At 44.1% G+C, this 12,592-nt stretch overlaps 1 long non-coding RNA gene across 2 annotated transcripts in view; it reads left to right on the forward strand.

Annotated features, from left to right (window-relative positions):
• The window catches only part of LOC113594725 (uncharacterized), a 117,050-nt gene that overhangs the window by 31,964 nt on the left and 72,494 nt on the right, over positions 1-12,592 (forward strand). For both annotated transcript variants that reach the window (XR_008298415.1, XR_008298414.1), the window contains exon 2: positions 9,208-9,380. This is a non-coding gene — a long non-coding RNA (uncharacterized LOC113594725). The remainder of the gene's footprint in view (positions 1-9,207; positions 9,381-12,592) is intronic.

Raw genomic sequence — 12,592 nt, forward strand, 5'->3', positions numbered from 1 at the left:
GACAAATGCTGAGTGACACCCCCATCCCTGCTCCCAGCCCACGCATTCAGTCAGGGCTTGGGCATCGACTGCTCAGAGCTCATTAGCGGCCGCATAGCCGTTGCCGCATGTCACAGGCTCTTAAAGTCTCCATTACTGAGGGCCCTTGCTCCTCTGTATTTTTAGCCTGCATCTGGAAGAGACGGCTGGCGTCTCCTACAGTTATACATGTCAGGTTCAGCAGTTTCGACAGTTGTCGAAAGGCCTAACTCCTCAGGCCTCTAGGCACCTGGAGGTGGGGGCCCCAGATCTGCTCTTGGAAAGGAAGCAGGTGGGAGATGTGAGGGCCCGAAGTGGGGCCATGGGTCCTCCTCTCCCATATAATCCCTGGTTCTGAGATTCCGCCTCCCCGGTATGACAGGGTCAAGGAGCCTCCACGTATCCAGGTGCTCCGGGACCTACAAAGACAAACAGCTCTTTGGATGACACTAGAGTGAGGATGGTGATGCCAAATTAGCAACAAACCCCAGGCCAGTTGGGCATCCCCAAGGACTAGCCACCAGCTCTGGCTGTAGACAGGTGGAACAAAGCATGCAGAAGCCACCCAGAGGGGTGTTGTTCTCTAACATGGTCAGGACAGGCTTGTGTCTGCCTGTGGGAGACAGAGCAAACCCCAGCAGCCTGCCCAGCCTGGGGGAGCCTGGGTTCCTCTGTCACTGGGTGAGAACTGCATCTCACAGATGCTGGAATGCCAGAGAGAAGGCTCTGAGGTTAGTGGCTCGTGGTGGGGGCGCCGGGAAAGGAGAGGAAGGCCACAGCTTGCCTGGGCAGAGTTGGAGGCACAGTATGGAAGGGAGTGGGGAGCAATCCCACAAAGGGCAGAAGGGTGGTCCCCAGGCTTGAGATGGGAATGGGGTGTGCTCTCGTCAGGAGCTCCAGAGCCTAGACTCTCAGGAAGAGTAAAAACCTCCATCAAGGACACATCTTAAGTTCTCCTTCCCCCAACAGCCATATACCCTAAAACTTGCTAATAAAATAAGGTAATAATAATGAAGAGTTATTGCTCTGTTACTCGGAGCTAGGCAGCTTACTAACTGCTCTCCTCGAATTTCCTGATTATCTTACTGATGCTTCACAGTAAGGCAGGAATTGTTATGACTATTCCCATCTTACAGATGAGGAAACTGAAGCTCAGAGAGACTAAGCAACTCATCTGAGTTCACATGACAGGTGGGTGCTCAAGCGACAAATTTAATCCAGAGTCCAGTCTCAGCCTCCAGATGACAAGAAAAGTTGGGAGGTAATTCCCACTCAGCAGTGATATTTTACGGACCATGAGGAGGGAAGAACATCGATGTGATGTGTGATGTGAATGTTTTGGTTCTGCTGCCAGATTGTGGTTCTGACAAATGCCCATTTTCCTCTGGGCCTCAGTGAGGGGCTGGAAAGAGGCGGGGGGGGGGGGTGTATCCACGCCACATCATTCATCTGTTCTCAGCTCCAAGCTGTCTCTGACAAGATGATTAATAACAAAAACAACAACAATGATATTAGCAAACATTCATGGAGCGTTACTCTGTGCCAGGCATATTACATGTGCTATTTCATTTAATCCTCACAGCCGCCCTGTGAGGTCTTCTTAAACAGGTGAGAGTGAAGCTCAGAAAGGCTGAGCAACCTGCCTAAAGCCACACAGCTAATAAAAAGTGGTCTGGAATTTGAAACGTGGTCTGCACTTAACTGCTCCCCTATTCTGCCTTCTGTGGGATTGGTCCCGCAATGCCTAAATATCTTGAGAAGGAGGGGCATCAGGTAGCCTTTGTCAGAGCTGGAGGGAGATGGGAGCAAAGCCTACATTATCTCCAGAAAGCACTCAGTATTTCCTGTTATCACCCTCCTTACTTTCAGGCTCAGGGAACCCACCTCTTTCCATCCCAGTGCATTCCATCATCCACTTACCTCCAGGTGCTCTGAGAGCTTCCCAAACACAGGATACCTTCTGAGAGAGGAAGGAGGGAGCCTGAGATATCTTTGCTCTATCTGGGTGAGGCCTAGAGTAGCAATAGGGAGGCACCAGGCACTGAGACCTAGCAACGGCTAAGCTTTGCCACCAACTTGAGTTGACCAAATATTTACTGTGTCAGGCACCATTCCAGGGCAGGGCTGCCATACATACTTATGCACCACATAACCCTCTAAGGGGCTGTTCATACTGTGGACTTGTGTACCTGACACCATATTGGGTGCTGGGAACACCCAACCTGGTCCCTAACCTTATAGAAGATGCAGTCCCATAGGAGTGACAGTCAGATGAACCAGGAAATTACCTACCAATGTGGCCCGTGTAGTGAGAGAGAAGGAGCAAGGGCTTGTGAGAGCTTGCAGGAGAGCCCCCAAGACTACATTTGGGAAGTCAAAGAAGGCGTCCTGGAAGAAGTGACTTCTAAACCAAGACCTGAATGAAAAATGGAAGTGGCCTACTTGGCAGGGAAAGAGTGTTCCATGCAGAAGGAAGAGCTTAAGTAGCTAATTTTAATATAAAGTGATATAGGCTATAATATTAATATGAACAAAGAACATTGGGAGCCTTAATAAGTCAGTTACTCAGTAAAACAAACATTCACTAAGAAGATGGAGAATGGTTATGAGTGGGAGTTACAAAAGTTTCACCCAAGGAGCACCTGGGTGGCTCAGTTGGTTAAGCGTCTGGCTCTTGATTTCAGCTCTGGTCATGATCTCAGACAGTTCATGATGAGATTGAGCCCTGTGTGAGGCTCTGCACTGACAGCTTGGAGCCTACTTGGGATTCCCTCTCTCCCTCTTTCTCCCTCTCCCTGGCACGCGCGCGCACACACACACACACATACACACACATGATCAGTCTCACTCAAAATAAATAAATTAACATTAAAAAAAAAAAAAATGCTTCACCCAGGAGGTGACCCGTGAACTAGGCTTGAAGAATGAGTAAGAGTTTTCTGAGGGGAGGGGAGCCTGGGTGTCTCAGTCGGCTGAGCTTCCGACTTTGACTCACGTCATGATCTCATGGTTCAGTTTGTGGGTTTGAACCCCACATCCGGTTCCGTGCTGACAGCTCAGAGCCTGAAGCTTACTTCAGATTTTGTCTCTCTCTCTCTCTGCCCCTCCCCTGCTCACGCCCTCTCTCTGTCTCTCAAAAATGAATAAACGTTAAAAACTTTTTTTCTTAACTTTTCTGAGGGGAAAAGAAGGAAGGGAAGCATCCAAAAAGAGAAAACCACACGAACAAAGTTATATGGTTTGAGATTTTTTTTTAATTTAAGTATAATTAACATACAACATTATGTTAGTTTCAGGTGTACAATATATTGATTCAATAATTCTATGTTATTCAGTGCTCATCACAATAAATGTGGTCACCATCTGTCACTATACAACGTTATTCCAATATTATCAACTGTGTTCCCTATGCTATACTTTTCATCTCTATAACTTATTTATTTTATAATCTGAAGTTTGTACTTCCTAATCCCCTTCACCTATTTTACCTGTCTCCCCACCCACCTCCCCTCCTGCAACCACCAGTCTATTGTCTGTATATAAGAATGTGGGTTTTTTGTTTGTTTATTTTGTTTTGTTTTTTAGATTACACATATAAGTGAAATCATCCGGTATTTGTCTTTCTCTGTCTTATTTCACTTAGCATTATACTCTAAAGGTACATCTATGTTGTTACAAATGGCAAGATCTCATTCTTTTTTGTGGCTGAGTAATATTCCATTGTATATTTATAAAAATATTTATACACATTTTTATTCACATATCGGTGGACACTTGGGCTGCTTCCATATCTTGGCTATTGTAAATAATGCTGCAATAAACATAGGAATGCATGTATCTTTTTGATTTAGTGTTTCTATTTTCTTTGGGTTAATGCTCAGTAATAGAATTACTGGATTGTATGATATTTCTATCTATAATTTTTTGAGGAACCTCCATACTGTTTTCCATAGTGGCTGCACCAGTTTGCATTTCCACCAACAGTGCACAAGGGTTCTTTTTTTCTGCATCCTTGCTAACACTTATTATTTCTTGTCTTTTTGATTCTAGCCATTCTGATTCTAGTGAGATGGTAGCTCACTGTGGTTTTGATTTGGGTTTCCTTGATGATGAGTGGTGTCGAGCATTTTTCATGTGTCTGTTGGCCATCTGGATGTCTTTGAAAAAAATGTCTATTAAGGTCCTCTGTTCATTTTTAGATCGGATTGTTGTTGTTGTTGTTGTTGTTTTCTTTTTCTTTTTCTTTTTTTTTTTTTTTTGGTGTTGAGTTGTATAAGTTCCTTATGTATTTTGGACACTAACCCTTTCTCAGATATGCCATTTGCAAGTATCTTCTCCCATTCCATAGGCTCTTTTCATTTGATTGATGATTTTTTTTCATTTTTAATTTCCTTTCCTTTTTATTTTGGTGTGGCCTCAATAGTTTATTTTTGCTTTTATTTCCTTTTCCTGAGCAGAAATGTCTAGAAAAATGTTACTAATGCCAATGTCAGAGAGATTACTGTCTGTGTTTTCTTCTAGGAGTTTTATGGTTTCAGGTGTCACTTTTAGGTCTTTCATCCATTTTCAGTTTATTTTTGTGTATGGTCTAAGGAAGTGGTCCAGTTTTGTTCTTCTGCATGTAGCTGTCCAATTTTCTCAGCACCATTGTTGAAGAGACTGTCTTTTTCCCATCATGAATTCTTGCCTCCTTTATTGTAGATTAATTGGCCATAAAATCATGGGTTTATTTCTGGGCTCTCTATTCTGTTCTACTGATCTATTTATCTGTTTTTGTGCCCATACCATACTGTTTTGATTACTACAGCTTTGTAGTATATCTTGAAACCTGGGATTGTGATACCTCCAGTTTTGTTCTTCTTTCTCAAGATTGCTTTGGCTATTTGGGGTCTTTTGTGGCTCCATACAAATTTCAGTATTATTTGTTCTAGTTCTGTGAAACATGTTGTTGGCATTTTGATAAAGACTGCATTGAATCTGTGGATTGTATGGACATGTTCACAATATTAATTCTTCCATACAACTGGAAATTTTGTGGAACATTAGCTGCATAAAATGGAGGGCTAGTATACCTTCCCTAGGCTACCCACAGTAGCTCTTTGAGTCTCAAACCTAACTTTGATATTTATTATTCTTTTTTAAAATTTGTTAATGTTTTAATTTATTTTTGAGGCAGAGAGAGACACGCCATGAGCAGGGGAGGGGCAGAGAGAGAGGGAGACACAGAATCTGAGGCAGGCTCCAGGCTCTGAGCTGTCAGCACAGAGCCCGACCTGGGGCTCGAACCCACAGACTGTGAGATCATGACCTGAGCTGAAGTCGGACGCTTAACTGACTGAGCCACCCAGGCACCCCTTATTATTCATTTTTAACATGACTTCATCAGAGGTTCAGATAGGAATGTTAGATAGGTGCATGAGTGCAGGAATAAGTGGATGGGTGGAAGAAGTAAGGTATGCATGAATGAAGGAATATAAGAATGGATAAAAATAGCAAACACGTATCTGGTACTCTCTATGCATCAGGCATTGTTCTGAGTGCTTGGTATTTATTAAATCATTAAATCCTCGTACAACCGCAGGAGGCAGGTGTTATCAGATGCACTTTACAAATGAAAAAAGTAAGACATGCAAGGTTAAGTAATGTACCCAAGGCCACACAGCCAGGAAGTAGGGAAGCCAGGGTTTGGACTGAAGCAGTCTGGCTCCAGAGGATGTTACAAACTGGGTCCCAGGAGCAAATGCCGGGAGTTAAGCAGTTCCTCCTTTATCCAGATATCTCCTTTTTTACTCCATGGTTGTTTCTTGGTTAAGCTTCCTCCTCCTGTGTCCATGGAGCAGACCTAGGACCTAGGACACTCTGTGTCCAGAGTGAGTCTGCGTTGCTGCCCTGGCTGGCTGCAACAGGAAGTGCCTGCAAGCTTTGCCCAGCACCTGCAATGTGCTTGGGGACTTAGGATGGACCGCTGTTCCCAGCGCACTAGGTGAGGAGGCAGGGCTTCTGGCCTTCTCTGTGGAGAGCACCTCAGCTCTGGGAGCGCACGTCTGATCACTGAGCAGGAAGCTGGAAGTTTGCCTTTCAGGTTGATTGTATTAGCATTTTGGAAGAGTCCCCCTTCCTGTGAAGTGCATTAAGGATTCACTCCGGCTGGTCTCTGGCCCGGGCAGGCTCATCGTGAAGTGCCTCAGATTTCCTAGGAATCCTCTGAGACATTTTGACATTCTGATTGTCACTGCCAACGTGGGCTGCGAAGGAATTAATTGACATGGATGAAACCCTCAATTTCCAAGGGCTGTGTAATAAAATAAAGGTTATTGTATTATTACAGATTCCACCACTAATGAAAAAGGGCTAAAGACCGTAATCACAATATGGTATGATTCTGGGGACTTACCTTGATTTCCACAGGCAACCATCCTAAACTTTAGGGAATAATAATTATAATAGTTATTATTTATAGAGAACTTATGATATGTGAGGCACTTTACTAAATGATCTCTATATATTATGTGTTCCCACACAACCCTCTGAAAGTGGTGTTATTTTCATCTCCATTTTACAAGTGAAGAAACTGAGGCATGGAGAAATGAACTGAACATAGCTAATCGGTTGTAAAGTAGCAATAGACAAACTTGTGGGTAAAACATATTCTAGTTTCTTGGGGGTGAGGGAGAATTAAGACGCTTGGGCAAGAAGCATTAAGATATTGGCCGAGTATAGAGTATTCTGGTGGTAGAGTATTAGGAATGTGTGTGCATACTTTCCAGACTCTGGGAGAACCCCACTGTCTTTTCCCTTAGACCACAGAAATCCATCCATCCATCTACCTGTCCATCCATACAAGAGAGATCCAGCCAGCCATTTATCCAGCCATCACCCATCTACCCATCCAGCCATTTATCTGCCCATCAATCCACTCATCCATTTATTCATCATCCATCCATCCACTCATTTAGTCATATATTCATGCATTCACTTATTTATTCAAATCACAGTGTCCCTGATTGCCCTTCCCAAGCACCTGTCATGGAGGTGGGTGCTCTCCTCTTCTGCCAGGGGTGCCTGCTATGACTAATGCAACAGGCAGGGGAGAAGGGCATGAGAAGGAGCCAGGAGATGTGGTGCCAGCTCCATAGGTTGTTAAGTCTCTTCAACTTTCTCACCCCCAGTCTCCCTATATGTAAAATGGGGATAAAATCTACAGGCTATTGTGAATTTAAAGCAAGCAGATATGTGACATGCTTTGGAAATATAAAAGTGCTGTATGAATTCTTGTCACCATCATTGTTGTCGTCACCAGTGCAGCATGTATTCTAACCTACAATGTCCTTAAGTTTGAGAAGTCTGCGTTGTTAAAATGATCCATTTCTGATTTTGTATTGCAAAAATTCTATACAATTTACAAACATGAAATTACTTACATTATGTACTTACCCAGTTTTATTATAATCAGACCTGTCCCATGTCCTCTTGGAGCTACCAGAATTATTGGGGGAAAAGAATTGGAAAAGGAGTTGGTAATAAGGAACACTTGATCATGAAATGTAGGCTTGTAATTCCTGGCTTCACGGATAGACCTCTTGGTTATTAGGAGAGAAAAAGCTGTACTACAAGGAAGTATGTACCTGAAAATATGAAATTTCAAGATCAGTAGGAACTGCAGTAAATACAGACTCTATAGACATTGTGTATCAGTCAGCTTACATTAAGTTATGCTACAGCAACAAACAACTCCCAAATCTCAGAGGCCTATGAGAAATGTTTATTTCCCCCTTATGTTACATGTCTGTCATAGGTCAGCTGCAGCTCTGCTTCATGTTTTCTTCAATCTGGAGCCCAGGCCAACAAAGGAGCCCACTGGGTCGTAAACCTTCCCTTCACATCTTATTGGTCAAAGTAAATCCTATGCCAACCCTGACATCAGTGGGAAGTGTATTCCCCCTTTAGAAAGGGCACCCAAAAGAGGGAGGATAAATATTTTGAAGAATAATACAACTTTCCATACATTGTAATTGAGCTAGAAAGTAATTTCAACCTCACAGTAGCTTCACAGGAAGGACCCTTGCAGGAGGATGTGGTTGGTCAGGCAGCTTAGCCTCTCTCTGTGTGTCCACCGCTTGCCTTGTCACCAGCTACTGACTCTCTGTACTTTCTCTATGTCTTCTGGCTTCTGCTTTTCTCTGTCTTGAAGGTTCTATTTCCTCATGACTTTGGCTTTCCCTTCATTGTACCTTTGTCCTCTTTCTTCCTTATGAATTTTTACCTTCTGATCTTGCCATGAATTAGCCAGAACTCTTTAGATTTGGGTGCTGGAAACTGAAATCCAACTAGTTTAAACAAAATAATAATAATAATAATAATAATAATAATAATTAATAATAATAATAGAAAAATAAAGGAATTTATTGGCTGATATAACTGACAAATCAAAAATAGAATAGAACTGGCTTTAAGCATGGCTGGATCTGCAGGCCTCAATGACATCCCCGCCATTTCTCATCTGTCTTTTCTCAGTGTTAACTCCATCTTTGAACACTCTCCAGACACGGTGACAAAGCCCCTGGTTGTCCTGGAATAGCCATTCTCCTTTTTTTCTAATGTGGGAGAAGTTTTTAGCTGGCCATACAGCCTCCCTTGCAATTAGCTGTGGTTTGGGACGAAATTCTGGCCAATGGGATTTTTTTAAGCTTATTTATTTATTTTGAGAGAGAGGGAGAGAGAGAATCCCAAACAGGCTTCAGACTGTCACTGCAGAGCCCAATGTGGGGTTTGAACTCACAAACTTCAAGATCATGACCTGAACGAATCCAAGAGTTAGACTGAGCCACCCAGGCACCCCTGGCTAACTGGATATAAGCAAAAGTGATGTGTGCAACTTTTGGGTTGTTCCCTTAAAAGGAAAGCCCATGTTCTCCCTTCCATTTTCTTGCCTTCTGGCTGGAATGTGGTCATGGTGTAATAAGAGTAACGCCCAGAGGGGCAGAGCAACAAGATAGAAGGAGCCTGGGTTCCTATGGATTTTTGTGGAGCAGAGCTACTGCATCCACTAGGGCTTTTATATGAGAAAGAGATAATCTTTTGTCTTGTTGAAGCCACTGCTCTATGAGTCTCTTTGTTACAGTGCTTGTCTATATAGATTTCCTGAAGAGAAAATCTGATTGACCCAAGTCACCTTTTTCCTCCCACCAGGCCCCAGCAGAGGTTCCTGGCCCATGGATCATCTACCACATTCCTGGTAATGGTCCAGTCAACTGTGGCTATGGAGAGGGGTCCCCTACTACTGTCCCTTTGGTTGCCTTGATGGACATAAGGATAGTGTGATTCACATGTCTTCAGAGCCCTCTGTCTGCTTGCTGTAGTGGGTGAGTTTCATGAGAAGACCTGGGGAGAACTCATGAAGCAGACTGGGTTCTCCAGGCCTGGGGAATGGGCCAGGGAAAACGTAGGAACTGGCTATGGTCTGTGTGTCTATTCTCTCTATCCACCCCCAACAGTCTGCCTCTGCAAAATGACACAAGGATCCTAGGTGGGTCATCTTCACTGTGCCAAAGGCAAGACAAGCCCTTTAAATTTATTATGTATGCTTGATGGGTATGGACCAGAGTGTTTGTTAATTCCAAATGCCAATAGATGTTGATAAATAATGCTATTAAAATATATTATTGTTCTGACACTTTGTTATAGAACCTTTCTTACACTTTCCCCATGTAACATTTGCTTTAAAAGGCCCCAGCCAAAAGCCAAACAGCAGTAAAACTGCACCTAGTCTCCCAGAACAACTTCATTTATGAAACACTCAAAGATTCAGCATTTGGGAAAAGCCTCTGAGATATTCCACTGTTTTGTAAACTTTGCAAAATCTGTAGTTCCTGTGGTGGAGGCCTAACTGCATGTTGAATTTGAAATTTTGAAGCTTCAATTGCTTAAAAATATTGTAACTGCTTCTCAAACAGGAAAATTGCATTTAGATTTTCCTCTGTGTTTAACCTCAGAGTGGCAAGACATAGTCTTCAAATTTCCCCAGTAAATGAAAATCACTTTAGGATTGAGATTGCATGTGGATAGTTCATACCTGGAGAAAAAGAAAACCTTCAGGAACAAATACAGTCATACATTCTGTGCTGGGCCTATAATGTGGAGAAGTAGTTGACCATTTTGTCCTATAATCCATAGCATGAAGGATTTAGGACAGAGACAAGGAAGACATTCTTGCATATGAGGTTCAGTTACATCTGAACTGTTACGAAGGGAAATTGCAGTGTCCTGCTCTCAATTTTCTTAGATCCAGCCTCCTGCAAAATTGTATGATCCCTTTGGCACCTTTCTTGTCAAAATTCTTTTCCTCCCCACAAAGGCTCTGGTGCCTCAAACCATCTCTTCTCATCAGTCATTCAAACTAAAATGTGACTGTTTGCATCTTAAAGGAGACCAGTGGGAAGTGGGCAGTGCTTTACTCAAAAGAATGAATCAACATTGGTGAAATTTTAGGCAGTGACAGACAGTCTGTTAGATGGAGTATTGAATGGTAGTCTTTCTTGTCCGCTCATAAAGTGGGTTTTACCTGTGACAAATACAAATACATCCGCTTTCCTTTCTCCTGCCCTCTCTCCCTCCTTTCCTTCCATCTGTTCAACAAATTTCTCTGGGGTGCCTGCCCTGTTAATTCTCTATGCTCAATGTTGAAGTCCTGAAATGGGAACTTTCTACAACAAAGGGAAATGAGTCCAAGAAATAATAACCATAATCATGTGACTGCAATTACCATTTATTGAGTGAGTGCTTACTACATGCTGGGGACCATGCTAAGAGCTTTTTCTGGATAGCATTTAATTTTCACGACAACCCAGTGAGTTAGGCAGTATTATTCCCTTTTCACAGACAAGAAAACTGAGGTACCATGTTTTGGTCTAAGTCACACATATTAAGTGTGGTGTTGGAATATCAATGCCGGCAGTCTGACCTCAGAGCTTTTTTTGTTCCAGGTGAGATCAGATTAGGAAGAGCACATACGGTGGGCTTCAAGGAGTCAAAGCTGTTAGTGTGCTCTGCACTATCTGAGGAGTTGTGTTGAGGGACAGAAAGAAGGGCCATGTTCTTGCTGAGTGTATGTGAGCACCAGCAGGAGAGTCCCAGTGGGGCACTCCCCTCTCTTTGTTTGCCATCCTCCAAAGGATCCCCTCCCCCCATGAGCAGACACACCAGAAGCTGGCTGTGCCCCAGGCATGACTCTGGTCAGGAAGAGAGGATCTTTTGTGAGCTGCTGGCCTGGTCTCTGTTAATGCCAATTAGCGTTCCTCCCTGCTTGGAGCTGCAGGGCCAGCAGGCTTCTGTGATCCTGGTGGCTAAAGGTTTTGGCCTAGAAATGCTCAGGATGTGGGACAGAAGTCAGAGTCTGAGGGAGGGACTGTATCATTGAATGGAGAGGAAATGGGTTTTCACAGAGGCTCATGGGGCCCAGCAGCCATGAGGGCAGGGCGGTCTGGACCAGATTAAGAAGAAGAGAAGGTGACATCTAGGACAACCTTCACCCCATCCCCACCAATCTCACCGTCCAGGCTATGACTTGGGAAACTGGTTCTCTAGAGAGGAGGAGAAGGTCAACAGTGCGCTCTGCATTCCTAGGCTTATGGGGGACTCTGGGGGTCTCCAGGAGCTTGGCTATCTAGGGTTATACACACCCTGCACCACGTTAAAGCAAGCCCAGAATGTTGGCCTCAGATTCTACCTACCATCCTCTTGTTTGCTTTGTGAGGGCTGCATCCAGTGTCACTGCAGAGCAGGTGGCCACAGATGATGCCCGGAAGCCAGTGAGTGTTCATCCCTTACTGCCCTCTGGCTCTAGCTCCACCTGGTTGCCCAGATGCTCTCCAGTGACTGACCCAGGTCTACCTAGGGAATAGTTTTCTAGAACCCTATCCTGCAGATTCAAGAAAATCATTTCACCTTCCAAATACAGAGCTTGCCTTACTCTTTTCTCTGCCCTAGTGGGGGTCTTTCTGAGCAGCACATGAAGTCTACAGTAAAAAGGTGCTCAGGCCAGATTTCCCATCTTTGAAATGCTAGCTCCTCTCCTCTTCCTGGCAGTCTCAACTTTTTTCTTAGTGGCTTCTCCATACTCCCATGACAACTACCACTCTGGTTCCCTGTCCCTAAGAAATGGACAATTTTAAAGTGAGAGAGGAGGTCTGTCATGTAATAGAAGCCTTCTATTTGCTTCTCAAGCTCCAGGCTCAGCCCTTCTCTGTCCCTGCAGTTTGAAAGAACTATCATTTCTTCCAGTACCAAAAGAAAGAGCTCACTATCTCTCCACCCTCCCTGGTGAGGGCAGGCACAGTGGCCCCTCTTCCTTGCTGAGTGGCTCCTCATTACTGCATGGTCTGTCCCTTAGGAGACTTTTGGTGTCAGGGCTCAGGGCCTGGGAGGGAGCTTTGCGAGGCTTTCTCTCTACCCCTTGGCCACCCGCCCCCACCCTGTCACTGGTGGCTGACAGGGGCTGCTTTGCCAACAAAGGTATCACTGAAGCTTTCTGCCAGCTTGTCACTTACCTCTCCCAGGGAAGGAATGGGTGGAGGGA

This window comes from Acinonyx jubatus, chromosome A1 (assembly GCF_027475565.1).
Source record: "Acinonyx jubatus isolate Ajub_Pintada_27869175 chromosome A1, VMU_Ajub_asm_v1.0, whole genome shotgun sequence".
NCBI classification, from domain to species: Eukaryota; Metazoa; Chordata; class Mammalia; order Carnivora; family Felidae; genus Acinonyx; species Acinonyx jubatus.